This window comes from Nuphar pumila, chromosome 9 (genome assembly GCF_984573655.1).
Source record: "Nuphar pumila chromosome 9, dmNupPumi1.hap1.1, whole genome shotgun sequence".
Classification (NCBI taxonomy): Eukaryota; Viridiplantae; Streptophyta; class Magnoliopsida; order Nymphaeales; family Nymphaeaceae; genus Nuphar; species Nuphar pumila.
In genome coordinates this window covers 1835578-1847500 of record NC_143257.1, presented here as the reverse complement: position 1 = coordinate 1847500, position 11923 = coordinate 1835578, and the positions used below count along the sequence as shown (strand labels likewise).

At 38.8% G+C, this 11923-nt stretch overlaps 1 pseudogene; it reads right to left on the bottom strand.

The window, feature by feature from the left end:
- Window positions 1-5540: 5540 nt before the first annotated feature.
- On the bottom strand, window positions 5541-7626 carry LOC149828180 (7-deoxyloganetic acid glucosyltransferase pseudogene; annotated as a pseudogene).
- Window positions 7627-11923: the final 4297 nt, after the last annotated feature.

The window sequence follows — 11923 nt, the reverse complement described above, 5'->3', positions numbered from 1 at the left end:
CCTTCTACCTAAGCCTGCTGCCACTCAGGCAATTAGAGTGGATGTTATTAATATTGTTTTTCTTTTTCCTTTTTATGACCAAGAACCCTCACGGCCGAAGTGAGGAAAAACCTGGGTGAAGCCCCACAACTACGAGAGGGTGGTGTATGTTCCCCCCGGATGATTCACTGAATCCCACGTCTGTGTTCGGGGCTTTGAATGAGCACCACGTATACATGCACATGGGGCTCATGTTCCCGTGTATGTTGACATAACTTTGCATCGGACTCTAGTGTTGTTGCAAATACTTAAGTACCCTTTCTTGCTATTCTTCTCATAAAGTGATGATTTGAGAAAATAACAAAAATGCCCTTCATTCAAAAAAGAAAAAACAAACAGTTCAAAAAAAGGACAAACATGTCCTCCATCCAGAAAGTCGAGGATGATGTTGACTCTTCAAAGTCTTCTTCTTCTTTTTTCGTTCAAAAAAAAGACAAACATGTCCTCCGTCCAGAAAGTCGAGGATGGTGTTGACTCTTCAAAGTCTTCTTCTTCTTTCTCCATCCAAAAAAAGGACAAACATGTCCTCCATCCAAAAAGTCGAGGATGACGTTGTCTCTTCAAAGTCTTCTTCTTCTTTCTCCGTAAAACATTGTAAAACCCTCTCTCTCTCTCTCTCTCTAGAGAAGAAATCAAGGAAGACAAAGAGTTCTCCCTGGAGAAGGCCATGAACATCAACCCTCTCACTCACTCTCCCTTCTCTCTCTACTTATGTGCACATCCATCAGATGATCCTACATTACTCCATCAAACACCGACTGACCTGCACACTGACTGTAGCATCGTTCAACTTGAAGAGTTGTGGAGTCTGATTCAGAGTTTTTACCCTTACAGAAGGGGGGTCTGAGGGCTCCTCCCAGCGTGGGTAGCATCATTCAACTTGATGAGTTGTGGAGCCTGATTTAGAGTTTTTTCCCTTACAGGAGGGGGGTCCGGAGGCTCCCCCCGGAGCGGATCCCGCTACGCGGTCAGCGGGCGGGGCTTCAGGGGGGGCGCCCCTGGCGGGGGGCAGCGCTCTCCGAACTAAATTTTTTTGGGCCCTTCCAACAGCGATTTGTAGTGTTATCGGGCTTTCCTACAGCGATTTGTAGTATTTTCGGGTCTTCCGCAAATCGCTATAGCGATTTGTAGTGTCTTCCGCAAATCACTATAGTGATTTGTAGTGTCATTCAGTAAGCAAATCGCTGTAAATCGCTAGCCGAATTATGATCAATTTGTCAGGGTCATATCTCCCTAACCGGAGGTCATATTCCAAATCCGTAAAAAGTGGTGTCTTCGTTATTGAGTCTAGTTTATTTATGTAAATTTTCAGCGATTTCTATTGTCATTTCATTCTCCATTTTAACTAAAAACCAGACTCCTATTATTCTATGTTATTTGAGTTGCACAACACCATTCTCTCTTGACATCCACATCTTGATTCTGGCATGCTCCTTGTTGGATTTTTCATTAATTTCTTTCAACCTTGCTTGGAGCAAAAATATGTCTTTCTCACCACGATACTCTGTGCATTTTTTGACCACGACACCCGGAACCCGTGCCAGGGGGAGCCCCCGGACCCCCCTCCTGTAAGGGCAAAAACTCTAAATCAGGCTCCACAACGAATCAAGTTGAACAATGCTACCTACGCTTGGAGGAGCCCCCAAACCCTCCTCCTATAAGGGCAAAAACTCTAAATTAAGCTCCATAATGAATCAAGTTGAACGATGCTATCCACGCTGGGAGAAGCCCACAAACCCTCCTCCTATAAGGGAAAAAACTCTAAATCAAGCTCCACAACGAATCAAGTTGAACGATGTTATCCACGCTGGGAGAAGCCCTCAAACCCTTCTCCTATAAGGGCAAAAACTCTGAATCAGACTCTACAACTCATCAAGTTGAATGATGCTACCCACGCTGGGAGGAGCCCTCGGACCCCCCTTTTGTAAGGGTAAAAACTCTGAATTAGACTCCACAACTCTTCAAGTTGAATGATGCTACCCATGCTGGGAGGAGCCTTCAGACCCCCCTTTCTGTAAGGGTAAAAACTCTGAATCAGACTCCACAACTCTTCAAGTTGAATGATGCTACCCACGTTAGGAGGAGCTCCTAGACCCCTCTCCTGTAAGGGTAAAAACTCTGAATCAGGATCTACAACTCACTTAGTTGAATGATGCTACCCACGCTGGGAGGAGCCCCCAAACCCTCCTTCTGTAAGGGTAAAAACTCTGAATCAGACTCCACAATAGTCAATGTGCAGGTCAGTCGGTGCTTGATAGAGCAATGTAGGACCTTCTGTTGAATGTGCACAGAAGCAGAAAGAGAAGGGAGAGAGAGAGTGAGAGAGTTGATGTTCATGGCCTCCTCCAGGGGAGATTTCTTTCTCTGATAATCCTGCAGTGCAGAGAATGGGTCTTAAATAACCATCTTCAGGGCACTTAAGTCTTTACAACCACTCCTTTTCAAGAATCGTCATTTTTTTTTACACCAATGGAGGAGAGGGTACTTAAGTCTTTGCAATCGCATTAAACTCCAACACTAATTAATGCTGACAAACATGGGGATACGAGACGCACATGCTTACATATGTGGTGCTCTTTGGGACCCCCGAACATGAGATGTAGCTAACTGCCTTGTTCGGGGGGGGAACATATAACCTGCTTCGCACAACCACCCTACCTTACGTGACCTACCTATAAAAGCTACGAACACACCCATGCACTAGTGAGGTTTGATCTGAGGTCTTTATTTCAATGCCCTGACAACTGATTTCCAGATTAGCACCTCAAAAACTCATGTTGGTCTCCTTTACATATCCAAATATGCGGATCTCGTCGACAAAGAGTGTATGCGAGAACTTAGGGTAGCTCGGCAAGTCCATATCATAGAATAAGTCATCCTCTTAATGGCTGAGTCAATCATGCAAGAGAGCCTTCTTGACTATACGAAAGAGAAAGGGTGACAATGGTTAACCTTGTCAACACCTACTGGATAAGTTAAAGAATGTACATTGGGTGTCGTTGATGATGGAAATCCAAAGTTGTTCTTTCTCTGAATTGCACCACTTTTTCCCAAAGTTCATCTTCTCCATACACGCAAACAATAAATCACATCTCACCATGTTCAATGCCTCAGAGAGATCCAATTTTAGCAAGAAAGCATTGGTGCACGAGGAGTGATTAGAGTGCACGACTTCATCTTTCATGTAGCTTTCTCCCAGTTATGAATGCATATTGGTTTTTGAAGATGATCTTGTCTATTATGACTTGGAGGTGCAAGACTAGTGTTTTTGATAAAATTTTATAAATAGTGCCACTAAGTGCAATTGATCTAAAATTCTTAATAGTACCTCTAAAACCATCATTTGGAATAAGGACCATAATCATACGGCACGCATCCTATATTACCCGAAACACCTTAACGAGAAAACCTTCTATCCTCGTGGCCTTGCCTATAGTCATGAATCAAACAACCTTTTTGACATCTTATTTTTTCAAATTCTCTAGATATGTTGTTAACTTAACTACCTGCTTGAAGTGTGTGAAACTGCATGTTCGCCAAATTTGGTGTCAGCTTGTTTGAACGTGTGAAGCGGTCTCGAAATTGCCATGAAAAATACTGCAATAGGGTTGGGCCTTGAAGTTGTTCACCATTGAAGGATAAGAAGGAAATACAATTTACTCTTTTATGATTCGAGGCAAAAGCGTGGAAGTAGCACGTGTTTGATTCGCCACTCCTCGATCTTTGTCTTCATCGCATCTCATTTCAGATTCACCACTCCTCGACCAATGATGCAAGTTGATCATGTTTCATTTTCAGATTTACTACCACCTTGTTACTAACAGGATCACTCATGCGCTTTTCGAGGGTGTATAATTTGTTTTTTCATGCTTGAATCTCTTAGAATATTGCCATGCCTTTATCTCTAAACCAAAGGATGAGATTCCTTATCACAAAATCTATCTTTCTCAATATATGTTGTGCTGCCCAAGTACCAACTTGGGGTTCATGCCACCATGACATGATCATTTCCTTAACCTTAAGGTCCTTAAGCCACCACAACTCCTCGAGAAGTTCATATTGTAATTGTAAAGTTCATATTGTATTTGTGAACCTCCTTGAGAAGTATCTACTTAAATGAGGTTAGCAGGTTATATTTGCGATATTTATATTGTAATATGTAAAATTCTTCAAACATTTGCGAAACTTCTAAAGGATCATATCTTAAAGAGAGTTTTGCATGGTTTCTCATGAATTTTGTACTATATATGCCAAACAGGTAGGGTATTTGTGAAAGTGAGCAGGTTTTTAGTTATTTGCAAAAATGTAGGCACGAATTTCTGCATTTTGCATGGGTATTGCAAAACAGAGAGATACAATATTTCAAGAAGAGCAATTTTGCATGGGGGTTGCAAAATGAAGAAGATGCACGCGTTTGATGCACAGATCTACTTTATTGAGATGAAAACTAGTCATATTTGAATATTAGTTTATGTGAAATTTGGGATTTCTGTGGATGCATCATACAAATATAATTTTTAGTGAGAGGTCTCGAGATTTGGAAAGCGTAGCGACATATCACCCAAAACTCAAGAGAAAAATCACATATTCATAAGAAAATCATATATTTGAGAGAAAATCTGCATATTTGAGAGAAAATTTGCATATTTAGGAGGAATTTCATATATTAGAGAGAAAATCACAAACATTTAGGAAGAAATTCACATATTTGAAAGTAAATCCGCATATCTGAAAGAAATTCTCTTGTGCAAAGGGTAAAAAGATCCTTTTAAAGCTAAACATTTGCGAATTTGAGCATGGGCAAATTTCAAAATTTATGGAGCATTTTGAGAAACACATCATTTTGTCATATAGTAGGGCCATTTTCCTTTTTTCTAAAGTAGTGGTCAAGTGCATTGTGACTAGATTCCAAAGGAGCATAATTGCATAGCTGAAAGCCTTGTAAATTTTGGAGTCCTTGAGTGTGATCAAGTTTGAAAGGATAAACCACGAGACTGGTGGCCTTCTAATGAGTCCATCGGATTGTATTCACTCTTCATGTAATCTGGTAGGGGTCTTGCCTAAGACCAGCTTGACTATCCAAAAGAAAAAGAAAAAGAAACATTCGTAGTCTATATGGCTTCTAAAAAGAAAAAGAAACACTTAATCTATATGGCTTCTCTTCTGCAGCACTGGGCTCGATGCCCCATCACACAAAGATCTACTTCAACTGGCATCCTTGGAGATGATAACACTGCTGCACCTAGAATCCAAATTCAAATAAGTAGCATATTCTAGAAAAATAATCAACATTGGTAGGAAAGAAAATGGCTTATTGCCAAATTCAGCATCATGAGAGAGAGAGAGAGTTGGTGATGATAACCGCTACCACACCTAAGAGAGAGAGAGAGAGAGAGAGAGAGAGAGAGAGAGAGAGAGTTGGAGATGATAACCGCTGCCACACCTATAATCCAAATTCAAGCGATGAGTTTCTGCTAAATAGCCATTTCTTGGGCAACCAACTAACCCAGGCTTATTGATGCAGTCTTCAGGCTCAATGACCTAATATGTTTCAATAACTTGTCCAAATTCTTATAGGAAGAACCTCCCTCCTCAATGCTCCTCCATGCACATTCCTTCATCCTCTTGGCATTACCCCACAATTCCTCACTCCTCTTGCTCATCAACTCCTGCAGAAAACTCTTGATGGTGTCCCTGCAACAGGTGTCCTTCATGTCCATTCCCACCTTCCAAACATGGCTCACAAACCTGCTGTTGATCTGTTGGTCAGCAAAGAAAGGCCAGCACAGCATTGGAACTCCAGTGAAGACACTCTCAAGTGTTGAGTTCCACCCACTATGGGTCAAGAAACCACCCACCGATGGGTGGGCCAGCACCTCCTCCTGTGGGGCCCACTCCACCAGGCAGCCCCTCTCTTCTGCTGCTTCCAACAGCCTCTCAGGAACCGAGCCCAGTTTGCCGTTGACTAGATCAGGCCTTATCACCCATAGGAAAGGGAATCCGGCGTTGACCAGGCCATGCAGGAACTCCAGCAGCTGCTCACTGCTGATCTGGGTGTAGCTGCCAAAACTAACATAGACCACAGACCTTTTCTCCCACCTTGCAAGCCAATCCATGCAGCTCTTGTCTTCCTTCCACAAGCTGCTCGAGCCCGACATCGCCAACTGGCCGCAGTTTCGTGCTCTTAGGAGGGCATGGAGGGGGCCAATCGTGTACACATTCGGGAATTGAGAGGATATCTGGTCGAGGACGGGGCCCTCAAGATCATAGAATGTGTTGAGAATGATTCCTGATGCCTTGGCTGAGAGGTGAGTCTCTGTAAGCACGAGTCGAAAGCCGCCGTCGTTGAGGTCGTTGACCCGGCAAAATCCCGGTAGGTCTCTTAACCTAACTATGCCCTCCATTCCTGGAATGCAGCTGGTGACATGATCCATGGTTGTTGTCTCTGTGAGCCAAACAAGAATTAGATCTTTAGTATAGAAGAAGGGTGAACTCAAAAGAAGCCAGCAATCATGAACTTGTTATGTTTGAATCACCCGCCAAACATACCTTAATTGTTTAGTTAAACTTACCCTGTCCACACCATGATATAAAATGCTAATGCTGAAGTATGCAAACATTCCAGATCACGAACTTGGTCACATTTCCGAAAACAAAAGAGAGAAAATAATCAAAACGTCATTAATATGAAATTTCAAGGTCTCCGGCCAAAAGTCATTTTGATTTTAAGGATCTGATATTAAACTATAGAAAATTTTCAGTTTGTAAACTTGTTTACGTTTCACCTGATCTCAAACACAACTTTGGTGGTACGAACCATAGTCATAAATCTTGTTATCGGGATTTTCTCGGCGAAGGATGTAGCGATAGATTTACAAATTTTAGTTTTTTGTCCAGAAATATTTGTATATTTATATTTTAAAAATATACACAAAATATATGTAAAATATAAGAATATGCATATCATGTTTTTCAAGAACATATCGTGTTAATAGTGTGATAATATCACATGTTTTGATGTTTCTAAGTAGATCTTATGATACCATGCATCCTTGGCATACCTCCAAAGGGAAGCTCCCCAACTTCCACGAGCCTAGGTATACAGAAGTAAGCCCAGAAGCTGGCTGCACTAGCTGTTCTGAAAGACAAGCTGGGGATGCCAAATTCCTCAGCGACGTCGGCGGCGAACGACATGATCCCGTCGGCAATCAGGCACGAAACTCCGGGCCACCTCTCTCCATTCCTTCCCTCCTCCTCCTCGCCAGCAGCTGCCAGCATCTCTCTGAATAGGTGCTTGGTCTTCCTCCTCAATGAAGCATGCATCTCTAGGATCAGGTCAGCCGATCGTGGGTGATCATCGTCGAGACCATCGGAGACCGAACGGAACCGGAAGTTCTTTCGGGAGCTCAGCCGTGCATGGATGTTGGTGCACCTGCGGAGCCTCGCGTCATTGTGCTCTGAGTTGAGGAAGGTTACGTAGAGATCGGCGAGAGAGAGGAGCTCGGCGAGCTTGAGCATGCAGTTTATGTGACCCTGTGCTGGGAAGGGAAAGACCAGCACATGTGGTTTCTGCTCACTGTCAGCCATTGATCCACGAGATGAAGCTCAATGCAGAGATGTGAATTAGGGTTAGGGTTAGGGTTAGGGTTAGGGTTAGGGCTCCCTTTCTTCTTTACGTGGTTGGCCCTGACGTCCTATTTGTACATCAAGCAATATTATTGTCATTGAATTTGCTGGCTTAATGACTAAATTGAGGTGTCTCTTCCCAAATAGGACGATAGTGAGATTTGACCCTTGGCCAACTATTTTTACTGGAAGTTTATTACTCTATAGCAATGTTGTCAGTATCGGTATCGGCCCTGAATCTTTTGGCGAACTGTTATACCGATACTCAAGTGAATCGTTCTGTATCGGCCAAAAAATAATAAAAAACATTACATGTCAATCAGAATGTTACACATGTTAAAACCATTAAAATGATATTAAAAATATTAAAATTTAAAGTTTAATATTTTTTACATTTATTAAAAGTGATGCGTGTCAATTTTCTACCGATACAATACTTTAGACGATATGCACCCATACTAACAACATTGCACTAGAGTGCTAGGGCTTTCAACAGGTCAGATTTGTATGAGGTTCCAACCCAAACAACTGAATCTTGACCGTTGGTCTGATGGGGAAGGCAGGAAGAGGGTAGGGAGGTCATTGCTTTGATTCTCCCCCTTTTTTTGGAGCATATATCTTAACTTCTCATTCACACTCTTTTTGTTTCTTTTTCTTTTGTTCAAACTTCTTTTTCTTTTGTACCTACGTATCTTTCACGTTTTTTTCCCTCTTTCGAGCAGTGCTTCACTATCAAGAAAGGGAGGTTGGCCCACAGAATGACAAATTAAATAATTAATACCATAGTGACAAATATCGCGAGATTTATGAAAATCTTGCAAGAAATATTTCCTGAAAGCTTAAATATTAAAAAATACAAATACGTACCATGATTTAAACACGATATTTATATTTTAAATGGCTATTTATCATGAAAACCCCTGTATTTTTATTTTTAAATATTTTTTTTTAAATATTTTTGTATTTTAAATTTATTTTTTTTATTACTGAGATTTTGCCAAAAAAAGCAAGATTTATAAAAAAAAAAATCAAATTCTCACAAGTTTTTGGAACATGAAATATTGCCATTTTTAACGTTTCACCATGATTATTATACATTCTGCCTGCAGGTTAAGTTTGTGATCATTTTATTATCTGCCATTGTTCTCATATTCTGGACAGGTACATGGTCCACATGAATCAATACCAAGCAAGCTTTCAAGGTTACAAGCTTCCACTAACTTTTACCTGGCATAGATGTATTTGCCATACCAAAACACCCTCAAACCCAAACTTTCACTGACAATGTTCTCCTCTACAAAGTATTAGGCCAAATTTTGCAGGTTGGCCACTACTTTGTCATGCAATGATCATGTGGTCATTCCTTTGTTTCCATTGAACTTAGTGCTAAATTGCCTAAGTCAATAAAACTAGACCACACGTAGCTTTTTGTATAAGCAAAATAATCAGATACACTAGCAATTCACTGAAATGTTGCGTGCAGGGCTACGAAGTACCTAAATGAAACTTTGAATTATGAGATCCTTTTATGGGGGAGAACCCACCAACCTTGATGGGTACAACGATGCTAATTAAAATATGGATGTATAATATTCTATATCCACAAGTGATTGAGTACTTACTCTTAGATTTTGGGTGATATTCTGAGCAACAAAGAAGGAAACTATTAAACCCAATCCACTATGGAAGCTTAGTTAATAGCACTACATTTTGCTAGTATATATGAAAGCATAATGGCTTAAGAATCTATTAATGGAGATTTCATTGAGAATTAAACTTGTGCTTCTTATAGCTATACATTGTGACAGTCCAACCACTATATAGAGCGCAATATTTACAATAGAAAATTTAGACATATTTGTCTAAAGAATAACAAAGCTAATAATTTACTCAAGCAATAAGTAATTTTTATTGAGTATGTTAAGTCTTGTCAAAACTTAGTTAATCACATGACGAAAGTCTTTTCACGAAAGATTATTCAAAATATATCTGAGTAAATGAGATTAAAATATATCAAAGAGATTACTTATTATGGAAACTCAGTGACCGAATCATCTTAGTTAATAATTATGGAAAAAACCACCACAAGAAACTTGTGGATTAGCGACGACCTAAATCCGTCACTAATCCGACGCTAATCCGTCGCTAAACAACTTAGCGATGGATTACCATCGGATTAGAGACGAATAACTTCCATCGTAAATTTTTCTATGCTAATTAGCGACAGAATATATTTGTCGCCCATTTCGTCGTTAAGTAGGGACGGAATGTATTTGTCGCCAGTTTCGTCGCTAAGTTGCGATGGAATAACGAATGCCAACATCCACCGCAAGGTCGTCGCTACTATACGGCGATTTTGATGTTGCGACGGATTTATAGTCGTCGCTAATCCGTTGCTACATTCAACGCTAATAATAATTAGCAATGAAAATATTCGTCATAAACAAGGAAAAAATTAAAAAAAATATTTGAAAATTAAATATCGAGAAAAAAATTCTCGTGATACAATTTTTATTTCCTGTACAATTTATATTTCCTGTGAATAAAAAACAAAGTACACATCAAAATATATATAAAAGGGAACTAAAACAATTAATCAATCCACTATAAAATTCGCAAGTTCTAATTATTTACAATTCAAATATTTACATTTTTGAAACAAAAAGAAGGTAAAACAAATTTAACACATGAATCTAATCATCGCCAAAATTTTGTGTGTCCTTTTGTTCATTGTCTTGATCTGTCTTTTCAGCTCCACTACGTTGATTATCGTCAGCAAACTATACAAGAAAAGAAAGGTCAGTATTGATAAACAAAATATACTAAAATAAATTATACTCTATATGTGATTTTATCATGCTTATATGTGTTCTAAGGCAGTAAAAAAATGGTATATGTGATTCTATCATGCTCATATGTGTTCTTAAGGTAGTAAAAAAATTTATATGTGATTCAATCATGCTCATATGTGCTCTAAGGCAGTCAAAAAAATGTATATGTGATTCTACCATACTCATATGTGTTCTAAGGTAGTAAAAAACTTTATATGTGATTCAATCAATCTCATATGTGTTCTAAAGATAGTAAAAAAATTGCTTTTGTGATTCTATCATACTCATATATATATGTGCTTTAAGGCAGTAAAAAAACTGTATATGTGATTCTATCATGCTCATGTGTGTTCTAAGGCAGGCAAAAAAATGTATATGTGATTATATCATGCTCATATGTGTTCAAAGGCAGTTAAAAAACTTTATATATGATTCAATCATGCTCATATGTGTTCTAAAGGTAGTAAAAAAACTTTATATGTGATTTTACCATGCTCATATGTGCTCTAAGGCAGTAAAAAAATTGTATATGTGATTCTACCATGCTCATATGTGTTCTAAGGAAGCAAAAAAACTTTATATGTGATTCTATCATGCTCATATGTGTTCTAAGGCAGTTAAAAAACTTTATATGTGATTCTATCATACTCATATGTGTTCTAAGGCAGGCAAAAAATTGTATATGTGATTATATCATGCTCATATGTGTTCTAAGGCAGTAAAAAAAAACTGTATATGTGATTCTACCATACTCATATGTGCTATAAGGCAGTCAAAAAATTGTATATGTGATTCTATCATGCTCATATGTGTTCTAAGGCAGGCAAAAACTGTATATGTGATTATATCATGCTCATATGTGTTCTAAGGCAGTCAAAAAAAACTTTATATGTGATTATATCATGCTCATATGTACTCTAAGGCAATAAAAAAACTTTATATGTGATTCTATCATGCTCATATGTGTTCAAAGGCAGGCAAAAAACTATATATGTAATTATATCATGCTCATATGTGTTCAAAGGCAGGCAAAAAACTATATATGTAATTATATCATGCTCATATGTGTTCTAAGGCAGTCAAAAAAACTGTATATGTAATTCTATCATGCTCATATGTCTTATAAGGCAGTCAAAAAACTGTATATGTGATTTTATCATGCTCATATGTGTTCTAAGGCAGGCAAAAAATTATATATGTGATTATATCATGCTCATATGTGTTCTAAGGCAGTCAAAAAAACTGTATATGTGATTCTATCATGCTCATATGTGCTCTAAGGCAGTCAAAAAACTGTATATGTGATTCGGTCATGCTCATATGTGTTCTAAGGCAGGCAAAAAATTGTATATGTGATTATATCATGCTTATATGTGTTCTAAGACAGTCAAAAAAACTGCATATGTGATTCTACCATACTCATATGT